The 13,546-nt window shown below is 44.4% G+C and overlaps 1 protein-coding gene across 1 annotated transcript in view; it reads right to left on the bottom strand.

The window, feature by feature from the left end:
- The window catches only part of MYO1B (myosin IB), a 73,403-nt gene extending 60,568 nt beyond the window's left edge, over positions 1-12,835 (bottom strand). The window contains exon 1 of the mRNA XM_032946255.2: positions 12,416-12,835. The gene's annotated coding sequence lies outside the window, so the exon portion shown is untranslated. The remainder of the gene's footprint in view (positions 1-12,415) is intronic.
- Between the last annotated feature and the right edge of the window lie 711 nt (positions 12,836-13,546).

Here is a 13,546-nt window from a genome sequence, read left to right as displayed (position 1 = left end):
CCTGCTAAATTGGCCACACATTTGAATGGTGGCGCGGGTAACGATCCCCAGACCCCGTTAACCCGAACGTACGCGGACACATGGCCACCGACTGCTGCAAGACCTTTTTTGTGAGCATCACCGCAAACATATACAAATAATGACAAAGCTCACAGAAAATGTGATGATCGCAGCACGACCAGCGTTGCACCATTGGCACAGCGTGCTACGGATGTCTTCACGTATTTGCCAAATGCTGTTTACTTCAAAGTCGGGCCACAAGACGAGTCCCGAACAAAGGCCCGGCTGATTCTGGTTCATGGCCACGGGCCACCGTAGTGCTTCACGAGCGAGCAGCTGTCATGTGTCATCGCTTAGCCACAAAGGCTGCCAGGGAACGGCCACGCCAAGGCGCAACGCCACTGCCACACACAAACGGCGCGGCATTAACCAAAAAAAACCCGCTCACAGCGAGCGCGAGCAGTCGAGTGGTGGTGGCAGTTGCGGCTAAAATGCTCGCGAGAGGGACCAAGCCCCTTAGCGGTTGGGACCAGGACGAGATATAAGGAGACCAGAAAAAAAAACCAGACCCACGTGCCTCGGGTTCTTTGTAAGGAAAATCAATAGCAGACGCATTTCGTGGAAGGCAAGCGCGTGTGGTTTTGAGTGACTGTGTGATTGCACGCAGACAGCCTGGCTGTGATCCACATCTAACAGGCAAACAATTCCTGCTTGCCACCTGGCATGTGCAAATAAGATGCCCTCTATACCGTGCATCATCATAATCAGTCCCTTGATGCAACATATCTGTAGAATGCACGTTTATGTGCAAGCTTCTACTCCTATAGAAAGTAGTGTTTATTGGCAAATGGCTCTCGATGAAACTCGTTATTGGACGATAACATTTGTTGATAGGATTTAGACATTTGCGGGATCAAAGTTAAACAACTTCAAACAGCGAAGCATTATGTGCCCCTTTCGTGACACAATTTTAAAAGGATCAACAGATTCGCATTTATTCTTCACGACGGTACAGTACTTAGTTTCCATTACATCTGACATCCTGGAATGACCAATGAATGAAGAGTAGTCATTATTACATTCACTTCGTACTGTCCTAAGCAGCAATGATCATGAACGCAACCGAACACTGAATTCATTTCGAAGTTTCCCTATGGAATTGAACAAATAATACTTCGTTTTTTTAGCAGCCCATTTCATCGAAGAGGCAATTACTCTGACGCGAGCGTACAGGGACAGCAAAATGACTCCAATATCAAAGGGGCGCTAAACATGAAGGCATTGTTTTATTCGTAACGCGAGGCATGTCTTGCAGGCTTATGTCACCTCCCGGATCGTTAGGTGGTTTGAGACCGGATGCTAGAGTGGGCACGCCACACGCCTGCCACGCAAAGTGGCAGGAAACAAAATAAGAGAAGGAAAAGCAGCTGAGACTCCACCCAGCTGTCCCTGGGTCGAGGGGACATTTGGCCACACCTCTGACGAGCAGGTGAAACAATACCATGGCTGAAGGACAAGGGAGACCAAACAACTTCAGGGTGAGGGGAGACAGCCAACTTCACCAAGGCTGTCAGCCCCTAGACGCAGCATGCTCACAGGACACACGATGCTCACAGGACACACGATGTTCACAGGACACACTATGTTCACAGGACACACGATGTTCACAGGACACACCATGCTCACAGGACACACGATGTTCACAGGACACACCATGCTCACACAGGATGCTCACAGGACACACGATGTTCACAGGACACACGATGTTCACAGGACACACCATGCTCACACAGGATGCTCACAGGACACACGATGTTCACAGGACACACGATGTTCACAGGACACACGATGTTCACAGGACACACGATATTCACAGGACACACCATGCTCACACAGGATGCTCACAGGACACACGATATTCACAGGACACACCATGCTCACACAGGATGCTCACAGGACACACGATGCTTACACAGGATGCTCACAAGACACACGATGCTCACAGGACACACGATGCTCACAGGACACACGATGTTCACAGGACACAGGATGCTCACAGGACACACGATGCTCACAGGACACACGATGCTTACACAGGATGCTCACAGGACACACGATGCTCACAGGGCACACGATGCTCACAGGACACACGATGCTCACAGGACACACGATGCTCACAGGACACAGGATGCTTACAGGACACACCATGCTCACAGGACACACCATGCTCACACAGGATGCTCACAGGACACACGATGCTTACACAGGATGCTCATTACAGCATGCTCAGAGGACAAAGCATGCTCACACAGCATGCTCACAGGTTGCCTCCCACACACAATTGATATTCGTCAACATTGCATTGTCAAAACTAATTTAAGCGTTTTCCTTATTTTCAGAGTATTACCTTTAATGTCATGCGTTTGTATGTATGTATCTTGAACTTATTTCGCACCTTACGTAGCCAACCATGCTGATGCAGTGAATCGATGAATATTAATAGTCAATTGGATTTAATGCAACATGTTCATATCTGTATGCTGATGGTCACTAATCTGCAGCTAAGTAAGTCACAGTGTGTTATATATTTTTTATATTTTAATGAATAATGTTGTAAGCAGGCCCTGGACCTCACGTGTACAAAATAGTTCACACTCACAAGGTATGAGCAGTGTGATTAATAACCCACACGTGTCAAAATAACTGCTTTATTTTCAAACATTCCCCCTTGCAATGCCCATTAGGCTCACCGTACAACGTTAATAACATTCTCTCTGCATTGAAGCTTTAACAACGAGTTACATAACAGTGTTTCAACATGGCTTACATAAAGCCTATACACACTAGAATTACATAAAGCCTCTCTGATTTACATTCTACAAGTTCCACTGATTGTAATGTAACCCCCCTACTCATGACGGTGAGCCAGACACACACACACGCCAGATTTGAACACCGCATGCACCCTGTAAGTGAAAAACCAGCATGGGATGATGATTACAGCGGCACTTTTAGTTTTTAAGACACTGCTGCTCGAGTGAGCCAACTCGCACGTGTGGCCAACAAGAAGATTGCTCTTACTGATCCCTGGGGAGTGTTTGCAGCACGAATGGTGCTTGGTTGGCGTGGCCCTTCGACACAGGTCGGGTAAAGTGTGGGCACTTCCATTAGTGGGCAAGGGACTGTGTGCTCCTGGTGACGTGTGAGCGAGAGACCGTGGGATATCCCTGCAACTGTCACACAGGACAATAAAATAAAATAAACCCTTCCATCCACATTTTTTCGACTGCTTTTCCAACAGAATGGTAAGCGACATACATATGACACTTCTCATATTAACAAGACAGCTGATATCAAATACATTGCCTTTTAAGGATTCTTGTTCTTTCGTATTTACACAGTTGTAATTCTAAACTATCCCAAAAGGTTAAGTATAACAAGCAATATACTCTTCTTTGGTTCTTTCGGTAAAGTCACGTAGAATGAGAATGAAGGCCGCTTGTGTTGTGGCCGAAACGTCGTGAGAATTTTATTGTGTTATTTTATTTTAACAATTTATTATTTTATTCTCATTCTACGTGACTTTACCAAAAGAACCAAAGAAGATGAATCCTTGCAGTCACGAAAGCTTTAAATCGAAAAGCAATATACTGTATGGTAGATATCATAATGAAGGCACACAGCCATTACCAGGGCAAATCTGTAATTGCATCAAGCTATGTGCTACCATCAGATCTTCGTGCATTTTTGACAATCAATTCAAAGACAATGTTCTCTGTCACAAGTGATTAATAATCACCTGAGGCAGGTGGTAGCACTGCCCTCGCAAACATGTTTGCTTTGAAAAGGTATCGTTTTCTCTGCGTTAAGGGTTGCATTGACACCCATGTTGAAGCCTGGCAAAAAAAAATGCAAAACATATGAATGCTTTGCTGGTCTAAAATAAATATATACCAAGACGCCCTGTAAAGCTGCTGATGCTTAAATACACGTTTGTTCTCCGGTGCACATTCTTCTGAACTCACCTTTTTTTGGCGACAGCTCTGAGGAGCACTCGAGGAAACACTTGGACAGGACATAGTGGGGCTCGTTTTTGAACAATGAAACATATAAAAGCACAGCGGATTACATGTTTTAAAACATTATTTTAGAACTTTCGTACCCTGTCCATTGGTGTTTAAAACTTGCGCCAGCATCAGGAGAATGAGCTGGGGAGATGAAAATTAAAGATGGAGCGCTTCTCAATCCCCTCCCCCCCACCCCCCATTGTGGGATGAAGTGCGTAGCTCTGACTCTTGACACCAGGTTTCCTTCCCCAAATTATATCAATATTAGAAAAGAAAAGCTTCAGCACAATTTCTTTAAAACTTCCCCAAGTACAGGGCCACAGAAGTGTTGATCCTAAGATTCTTGGTTCTGGCTATATTTCACGGACCACACTATTTGTTGCGAATGACCAAGTGATCTGGAATCAGGGGCGGAGCCACAGGGGGGGCTGGGGGGGGGGGGGTGCTGAGCCCCCCTGAAATTTTGGGAAAGTCGGTAATTGGGATAACCGGATATCCAGCTGCTGCAAAATGCTGGCTGCCACCTTGTGCTGCCCTGCAGGCTGCTTGAGCGGCAGCCTTTCGAACTTATTAGCCGCATCATCGGCTCCGACCTATTAATAAACTCCGCGTTCAAATCCAATCCAATTTGTTTTATACATTTGTGGCGCCCATTGGAAAACAAATACTGGATATCTCAGAATATTGAAGTCAGCCCCCCCAAAGTCAAAATCCTGGCTCCGCCCCTGTCTGGAATGCATCCCATCCCATCTGCGCAGACCTCAGAAGCTAAACAGGGTTGAGCCTGGATAGTGCTTGCTTGGGTGGATGACAATTGTGCATAACAGGTGTTATAGGATGTGGCCCTATGCTGTGGGCCGCACAGGGAGAAAATTCAGAAGTATTATTGTACTGTATTTCTGTAGTGCCACATTCCTGTTTCCCACGTTCACCAACCTGTACTAATCGGCATGGCGAAGTATGGTAAAATAAACCCGTGACTCGCATGATATGAGGAGCCCCTCATCCAGCAGTGGATTGACAAAAATATGTACATTTTCAATTCCAATATATTAATTTGAATAAAACATAACCATGCAGCGGTAGGAAACACAACAGCTATATTCCATCAATGAGCAAATGGCCCCTCGATATGCATTTAGCCTCATCGCGGGGTTTGTTGGTGTTATTGGGTCCAGGTGTTGGTTGTTATGTGGCAATGTTGAACTGTGTGGCGTGCAAGGCCGAGGAATGCGTTATTGGTCAAAACACATTTAGGGTATTTTTTTGTGTCAGTCAAAACAAGGAAAGAAATGTAATACTAATCCCAAAATATAAAAACGTTCAACTTGTTTTGTTTCCTCAATAGAAATGTTGCAATATTTGACAATGTTATAAACTTTATTATGAAACAACTGAGATTAAAGATTTAAACATAGAGTAAATATATCATATTAGCTTAAAAAAATGTTTAATGGTCCAATTGCAGGTGGTCAGGTCAGAATACCGACCTAAATTTGAATTTGGACAACCATTAATGAATAAACCAGGTGCTCAAGTATAGTGAGTTGATGGTCTCAGCCTAGTCACCAATGACTGCATCATGTTTGGTTTTGCATTTAATATGGCTACATTCCAGCCGTGAGACTTAAAACGCCGTCTTGGTGTGACTGGCAAGTGCCAAACATTTATATGTTTAGCATGGCAGACGAGAGAGTGTTGACTCCCGGTTTGTTCACCGGATAAGAAGTAATTTAAAGTGACGGGAGAAGCAGCTCTGTGATATCTCCTTCACTGTTCTCCAACACAAGGGCATGGTGGACAGCTCTTTAAGAGCTCTAAATAAATTCTTCTTCTTATCATCATACGATGTCAATAGCACCATCAGGATAACGTTTTAGAAAAAGGCAATGACAATAAAACAAATGAAAAGAAATAATTAAGAGAAACGATTCATTTGGAAGCATTATTAAGGTTTTGTTGTTTGGTTCAGAGTTCGTTTGACTCTCTTTTCCTTTGTTATGACCAACAAAAATATGCTAATTTATAGTTGGACCAATACCACATTTCTCAGTCGTTTTCTAATATACATACTACGTTTCAAGCAGACATATTAAAAACTTGTTTGTTTCCATATAATACAGCACAGATCAAGCGTGAGATTCCTTCAGCACTGAATCATCACGAGAAGCTCTTTTTTTCAAAGCGCCCAGTGTCACATACCGAAATGCGCATCTCACAATTACATCTGCTGTTATGCAGCGTTCGCTTCCGTGACACGGGCGTGGTGTGGGCCGATCGCCAAGCTGCTAAAGGCTCCACGCAAGCATCCCAAACACGCTCACCGCCAGCAGGCAAGCTTGGCTGGTGGCGGCAGCAGCCTCGCAGGTAAGTAATTATTATGCACAGACAGCGTCCACATTGAAGCTGGTGAGCACACCCGGGCGACGCCGGGCAAGATGCCAGGTCACTTGATCTTCACGCAAAAGCAATTTATGGTTCTAAACAAGCACCAGAAATGTGTATGTGTGTGCATGCGTGTGAGCGCGTAAATGCGTGCGTGCGCGCGTATGTGTGTGTGCCCCTCTAGCACATGAAGTGAGGAATTATTTAAAAAGTTAAATGTTTTAAATAAAGGTCATACCAACCCCAATGCAGGCTTATTTTGAAATCCCAGCTTTAGCCATGATTACATATGAATCATATGAAGGTATTAATATCTCAGGTTTTATATTTTAAAAAAATTGTGTTGAGTTTGACACTGCTTAAATGTTATATTCCGTTCACAACGGCGTTTGTTTTGACCACCCTTGTGTGTCATTACAAAGATGTGTTTCATTAGGCATAGCTGAAGCCACACACATCTCTGGATGTGCATTCAGATGTGTGGGAGGAATGATTTTAAATGAAGTCCACATGTACGTGCGCGACTGAATGAGTGAATATATGGGAGATCGCGAACAGCACTTGCCCCAAGGTCTGTTAAGGTTGTACGAGGGATATTTGTCTTTGTATGGGAGGAGGCCGCAGCAGACTGAGTTTCCCCTCTGAACAATGCATGTGCTCATTGCACAATTTCAGGATGGAACATTTACCCAATTTTTGCTCAGGTGTCTGAGTAAAATCCACAGTCGAAATATGCGTATGTTGAATTGATGTAAATAAATTATTCCATGTAAGCACATGAAGGGATCACATGAACTCATTACATAAAACATATGTAAATATCCATTCTTACAAAAGTCATGCATCTATCCCGAGCCTTAAGAGTCAATATAAATTGATCAATAGATGCATAATTAAAACGCTACTGATAGCTCACTTACAAAGTTCATACAATCCAAATTAATGTCATTTGAACAGTGCCGAGCCCAGATCCACACTGGAGAACTCCGCACCTTCGATGAGCATGGTTGACTATGTACGGTGCGAAAGAAGTTCAACATACATTCACAAAGAACCGACACCATTAACACCATTAACAGATCAATAAGACAAGTGACCTTAGAAAGAAGGTATGGTCATCAGTGGCTCGACATCACGGCAAGGCTCCATCATGATAGCATTACACCAGCATTAACCTGCTTGAGCATCTATGGGGCCGGCCTTAATTAAGTCAGCATTTTTATTTTCGCCAGCCTTAGGCTGGTCAACGATGGCCTGTGAAATTTTAGACAAGTCTGACTTGAATTTTGATTTAAAGCTTTCGTGACTGCAGGGATTCATATTCTTGGTTCTTTCGGTAAAGTCACGTAGAAGGGAAACAATATATATTTTTTATTTTATTTTATTGTTTCCCTTCTACGTGACTTTACCGAAAGAATCAAGAATAAGTCTTACTTGGGCTGTTGATTTCATGCAGTCTTTCTCATAGTCTCGTCAACTCGAGCAGTGAAAAATTGTAGCTGTTAAACATTGGTGTGAAGATCATGCAATGTACCCTCCCTCGCTACCCCAATATTAACTTGTCAGCCAATCAGGAAACTCGACAAATATTATTATAGACAGTACATGTGCACTGCAGTCTCTACTGACGTTATTAAAGTGTCTTTAGTGTACGTCTTCATTCACGATAGTTGGTTTATTCTCATCTTAGTCATTCTTGCGTTGGTCTGTGGTGGGTAGTCATAGCCATTGTCAGTCTTTATGATTTTCGTCCACACGCATCCATTATTTACTAACACAAAAAAATTGTTGTTTACGAATATTTTAGTCACTAAATCGAACTAAATTAGCCCTGCGTAGGGCCACTTGTAGTGTCATCACACAATGGATAGCAGCAGAAGTACACCACAATCAGTGAACTGCTCTTGAGGATGTGTTCCTGCCGACCAAATGCCGCATTCTTGCTCAGAGCACAAGAGTCAAGCACTCCAACCCACATGTCATTATCATACTTCCTGCAACTATTACTTTGCCTTGCAAAGTAACTCAGGCGGGTGGACACGAGAAACTCCAACAACAAGCTGTCAAACACACAAGCCTGTGAGAAATTCCTGCCAAGACTTGAAGGAGTAGCACCATTACACAAATAATAAAAAGCTAAAGATTCCATTTCACTTCCTGTGCTTTGACTAAATACATCCCTGTGTATGTCGAAACTCTTGGTCCAAACTATTTTACTGGCTAAAAGTATTTTTTTGTCATATCACAGGCAAACGAGCAATGTGTTGCTACTCAGAGGGCTGTAATACCGCTTCAACCATAGCGCAGCATTTCAAAACAATGTTTTTGAAAATAAATAAACGATATTTGTATAGTAACTGCTTAGCACGTTAAATACTGTAATGTCAGGTAATGCACAGTGGCGGTACAAAATGTTTTGGGCAGAGGCCACCTTGGGGGATTGTTGGCTGCCCCAGCGTGCTGGCATTTTCTCGATTTCCACGAGAAGATGCCAAAAAGACGGAGCCAAATATGGGTGCCTTGTCATCTTGCGATGAAATCAATACTAATCAGCGCTCTCTGCACGCGTGTTCGTTCACATGGCCTCTTGCTGGAGAGCATTTATTGTTTTGCAAAGTCTATTAACCGCACGTAACGTTAAAATGTAATGGATCTTACCGTGAAGTCTAACAGTAATTTAGGTAGGGTCACTTGCAGCTTATTTGTAAAGACTGCAGCCAACTACAATCTATTTCACCAGCTTAGCTGATAAATGTCGTGCTCAAAGACAAAACCAAGCTGTGAAGGAAATCTGTTAATAATGACCACAGCACATCGTATCTATTGGCTTTGGGTAAACCTATCTTGAGATCAATTTCCTTAATAACTGGGCCAATGTGAGTCACCCACCTAATCGTATGACTCCACCCGCTAGCGGGGTAACCATACACGAAGGGTACTGTACATACTTTCTGTAGTATTGGTGGGCTGTATATGCTCGGGAGAGCACTATGGATGATTTCTGTTTTCATGTTGGCAGTGGAATCACAGGGTGTTCAATGCACGCTTTACACCCGATGCTGAATTCTGATAATAACCCCTCTGATAATAACTTTACTTGGCAGAGGTACAATTTGACTCTTCCAACCCTTGAAATATGCCATCTCAGGGGAAAATGTGTTCAACACAAATCTCTCAATAGTGATACTCCCATCCCACACACACACTACTAGCATATCATACACATACAACCTCGTAGCCATAATAAAATACATTCATATTTTTCAAAGTATACTTCATAAAATGTACTTTTCCTGTGCATTCGTTTTCAAGCGTATGATGCAGTGGATAGATGGAGATGATTATGTTGACGCATGTTAATGACGCATTGCACACCTTTATGGCCCCCACATTGCACAAAAATGTGATAACTTCACTTATTTTATTAATCAATGTACTAATGGCCAAGGTCCAGCTCTTTCCGCGTGCCAAAAACGCGAATACAGTATGACTGTGAGCAATGAAGCGATACATTGCGTATCAATAAAAAAAAATTGACTAAGGGGCCGTCCATAAATGACGTCACGCACCTGGGGGGGGGTTTGAGAAATGTGACGTCACATCAAAATGCGCAACTTCAAACAAATATAGACAACACGTTCTACTTAATTAAATCGACTTTTTAAATAAATGTTTTCTCCTACAACATCAGAGTGCAGCGCCACATTAAATACGCACTACAATGACAATAGTTTAAAGCGATGTGAAGCATGTTTTTTTTATTTGGGGGGGGGGCAGAGCTTTGTGACGTCATATTTGAGGGGGGTCTGACTTTTTGTGACGCCGTGTGACGACGGGGAGGGGGGGGGGTCAAAAATCGTCCAAAATCGCGTGACGTCATTTATGGACGGCCCCTAATTTAATTGGAAGGTAGCGGGTCCCCCATGCAGTATTAATCGCGTGCACTTATCTGGGCAGCGTCGGTGTAACCGTGCACGCTAACCCAGGGGGCTGGCGGCTCAGCAGCACTGTAATTCAGCGCAGTGATCACGAACAGTACCACTCGCGCAAACATTTTCCCACACTCAAGGACGTACCGGGAAAATGAACACATAGAGATGGTCTTGCATACAAAATACATGGGTGACTGTGCAATACCGCTGAAACTTGACATACCACGAACGGTGGTCAGATGTGCCAACCATTTACTTTTTACTATAGCATTAACCTCACCCACTTCTTTCCCACAAGGGCCACCGATGACACCATGAAGACCACATAATAGACACACTCCAGTCACCTACTAATTAGACCCTTCAAGTGGCAGACGCGATGTCATCTGTTCTCCAATGCCCACTTTAGCAATACATGTACGCCATTAGTAGCTTACAGTTGATACACGTGGAGAAATTCTGCTACGTGTCATTTTGAACGTGTATGTGCACTTGTGTATCCATCACAAAGGTTTCTTTCCTGTTTGTGTTTGAAGGTAAATGAGTGTTGCGACGTTACACCTGTGCAGGCTATATTGAGCCAGGACGGTGCGTATCCTGTTTCGGAAGTGTAACGGTGAGCGCATGCCTGGTACACCTAGATGTATACCTGTACATATACACGACTGTACACCCATAGGTATACATGCACCAACACAGGTACACGTGCACACAGACCTATGGCGACACCTGGACACATATACTGTTATACACCTCTATACCTACAGGTGTGCCTCTGCACATATTGTACACCTGTATGTCGATTGATACACCTGTATCCACGCAGGTATACATGTACACCTGTACATAGATAGTACACCTGTTCAAGTATGAGTATACCTGTACACACAGGTACACCGATACCTACACCCATACACATACAGTATAACTGTACACCTATCATAACTGTAATCCGGCACTTTTGCCACATGCATTATTCCAAATGACATATATACAGGACTGTATGGGATATAGCGTATGTACATACAACCTACAGGGAAATGCTGTACAAGGTGTTCCTCCAGTCGTGGGAATTCCAAATTACTCTGGCCATTCATTATAGACAGCACGGTTACAATAGTTAATTAAAAAAAATAAGTTCTAGACTTCGGGCCACACGTTGGGGCTTGTGTGACTAAACCACCCCCGACCGCCTTTGTCTCCCCAGTGCTGACATGTATGTACAATTACTCATTTAAGGCTGAGTCCACCTCGGGGAGGCTAAGGACAAATTCCAAAACACTTAACGCGAATGTCATTCCAGGAATCGAACTCGGGTGGGGTCGGGTTCGTGGTGCATTGTGCTAATCATTGCACCACCGCTGATTTAGACGCGACTTACATTAAATATTACGCACTCGTACACAGACTAAGACACACAATCACACACGCACTGACACTTTCACGCACACAACACTTTCACGCACACAACAACCAATGAGTAATTTATGCAGTCACGAAAGCTTGAATTCTTTATTAACAACCGCCGTTCGCCACAAAGTGACGTCACCACGGCGCTTGTGCCAGGCTAGGTGCACTTTGAGGCCACGTGAAGTGTCGAAGGCACCGCTGGCAGGAGGTCACGGACTGAGATGCGCACACACTGACGCTCAATGACACACTCGCACTGACACATACTCCAGTCACACACACACACTAACGAGACTGACACATAGACACAATGAATGACACATTCACAGACTCAATTACACACACTCACACTCTCACACACTCACTCGCACACTCATTTACACACACACACTCATACTATATCACGCAATCACATTAACGCACTCATTCACACACACACAAACACTCATGCACACTCTTATCACTAGAGCGCACACACTAACACTCATTCAGATACACGCAATCACACACACACACACTCATGTACACACACATACTCTCAATGGCACTCACTGTCATACACAGGATTCACACACACACTCATTTACACACGAGCTCAATCACACGCGCGCTCGCACTCACCGTACGTGGAGCGGGTATAGGATATTTGCAGCCGGCCGTTGTTGGGATGTAAGAGGATGTGTTGGGGTTGGGGTTGAGAAGGAACCGGCGCTGGGATGAAACTCAGCTGGTCAGCCCAGAGCGGTCAGCCTCGACACCCATCCGCGGCACGGGCAGCGTGGTAAGAATACATTGGTCACGAGCGCTTCATAATCCCCTGGCGTGGCACGGAGGTGGCACAGGACGCGAGCGTCCACAGACAACGCACGGGCAGCGGACACGGCGCGCAAGGGGGCACGCAAGACGGGCGAAGCGAACAGCGCGGAGCCAACCGCACGCGCTCGGAGTCGGCTCACAACAGTCGCCGAGCGGACCCCCCTCCTCCCCTCCCTCTCACTGGGATGGGGCGGCACCTCGACGCCGGGGCGTGGAGGCTGCTTCAACGCCGCCGCCGCTGCTGCTGCTGCTGTTTTCTGGCACCACGCCCCGGACGTCAACCCATGATTTTCACTCAGGTCACCTTTTTTTTTTGCCTGTTTGCAATTTGACGACCAGCCACCAGACATGTGCACTTCGGTGGCTGGTTATGTAAAACGCCTTCGGTGAAAATCTGCCTTAATTTGCAACAACTACGTACACTCGTCAACAACACTCACTGCCTTAAAAGAAAATATACATAATTGGTGACGTTTCGGGCAATTAGCCCTTCTTGTGCCTGAGCACCGCTACCAACGTAGCATTAACAAATTGTTTGCCTTCATTTACAGTGATTTAAATAGGAATGAGCTAAAGGGAACGTAATTTAAGTCATTTTATGCTCCTGGCCCCTCCCTGGCCTTTAGAATACTCTATAGAAGTGTAGGGTAAGCAACTTGGAAATTTCAGAACAGACCGTGGCAAGAAGGTGCTGTCAATGTAATCAGAAGGAGTACAGAAAATAATGCACACGCATGGGTTCTATTACACTTTCCAACATGCGTTTGTCCGAGGTTACACATTATTTTGTTTAATTACTGCATGATAATTGCTGCAACGTATAAGTTATAGGTTCAACAGGCATACATATAGATTTAAAACATTGTCATTAAAAAAGGAACTGGAATGAAAACTCAAAAGGGCACAAAGAAGTAAGGACAGGTTCGCCTTTGGAAT

The sequence above is a fragment of the Petromyzon marinus genome, chromosome 4, assembly GCF_048934315.1.
Source record: "Petromyzon marinus isolate PM22_M1 ecotype Great Lakes invasive population chromosome 4, UKy_Petmar_22M1.pri1.0, whole genome shotgun sequence".
Taxonomy (NCBI): domain Eukaryota; kingdom Metazoa; phylum Chordata; class Hyperoartia; order Petromyzontiformes; family Petromyzontidae; genus Petromyzon; species Petromyzon marinus.
The sequence above is the reverse complement of the archived record's forward strand: the minus strand, read 5'-3'. Positions and strand labels throughout refer to the sequence as shown.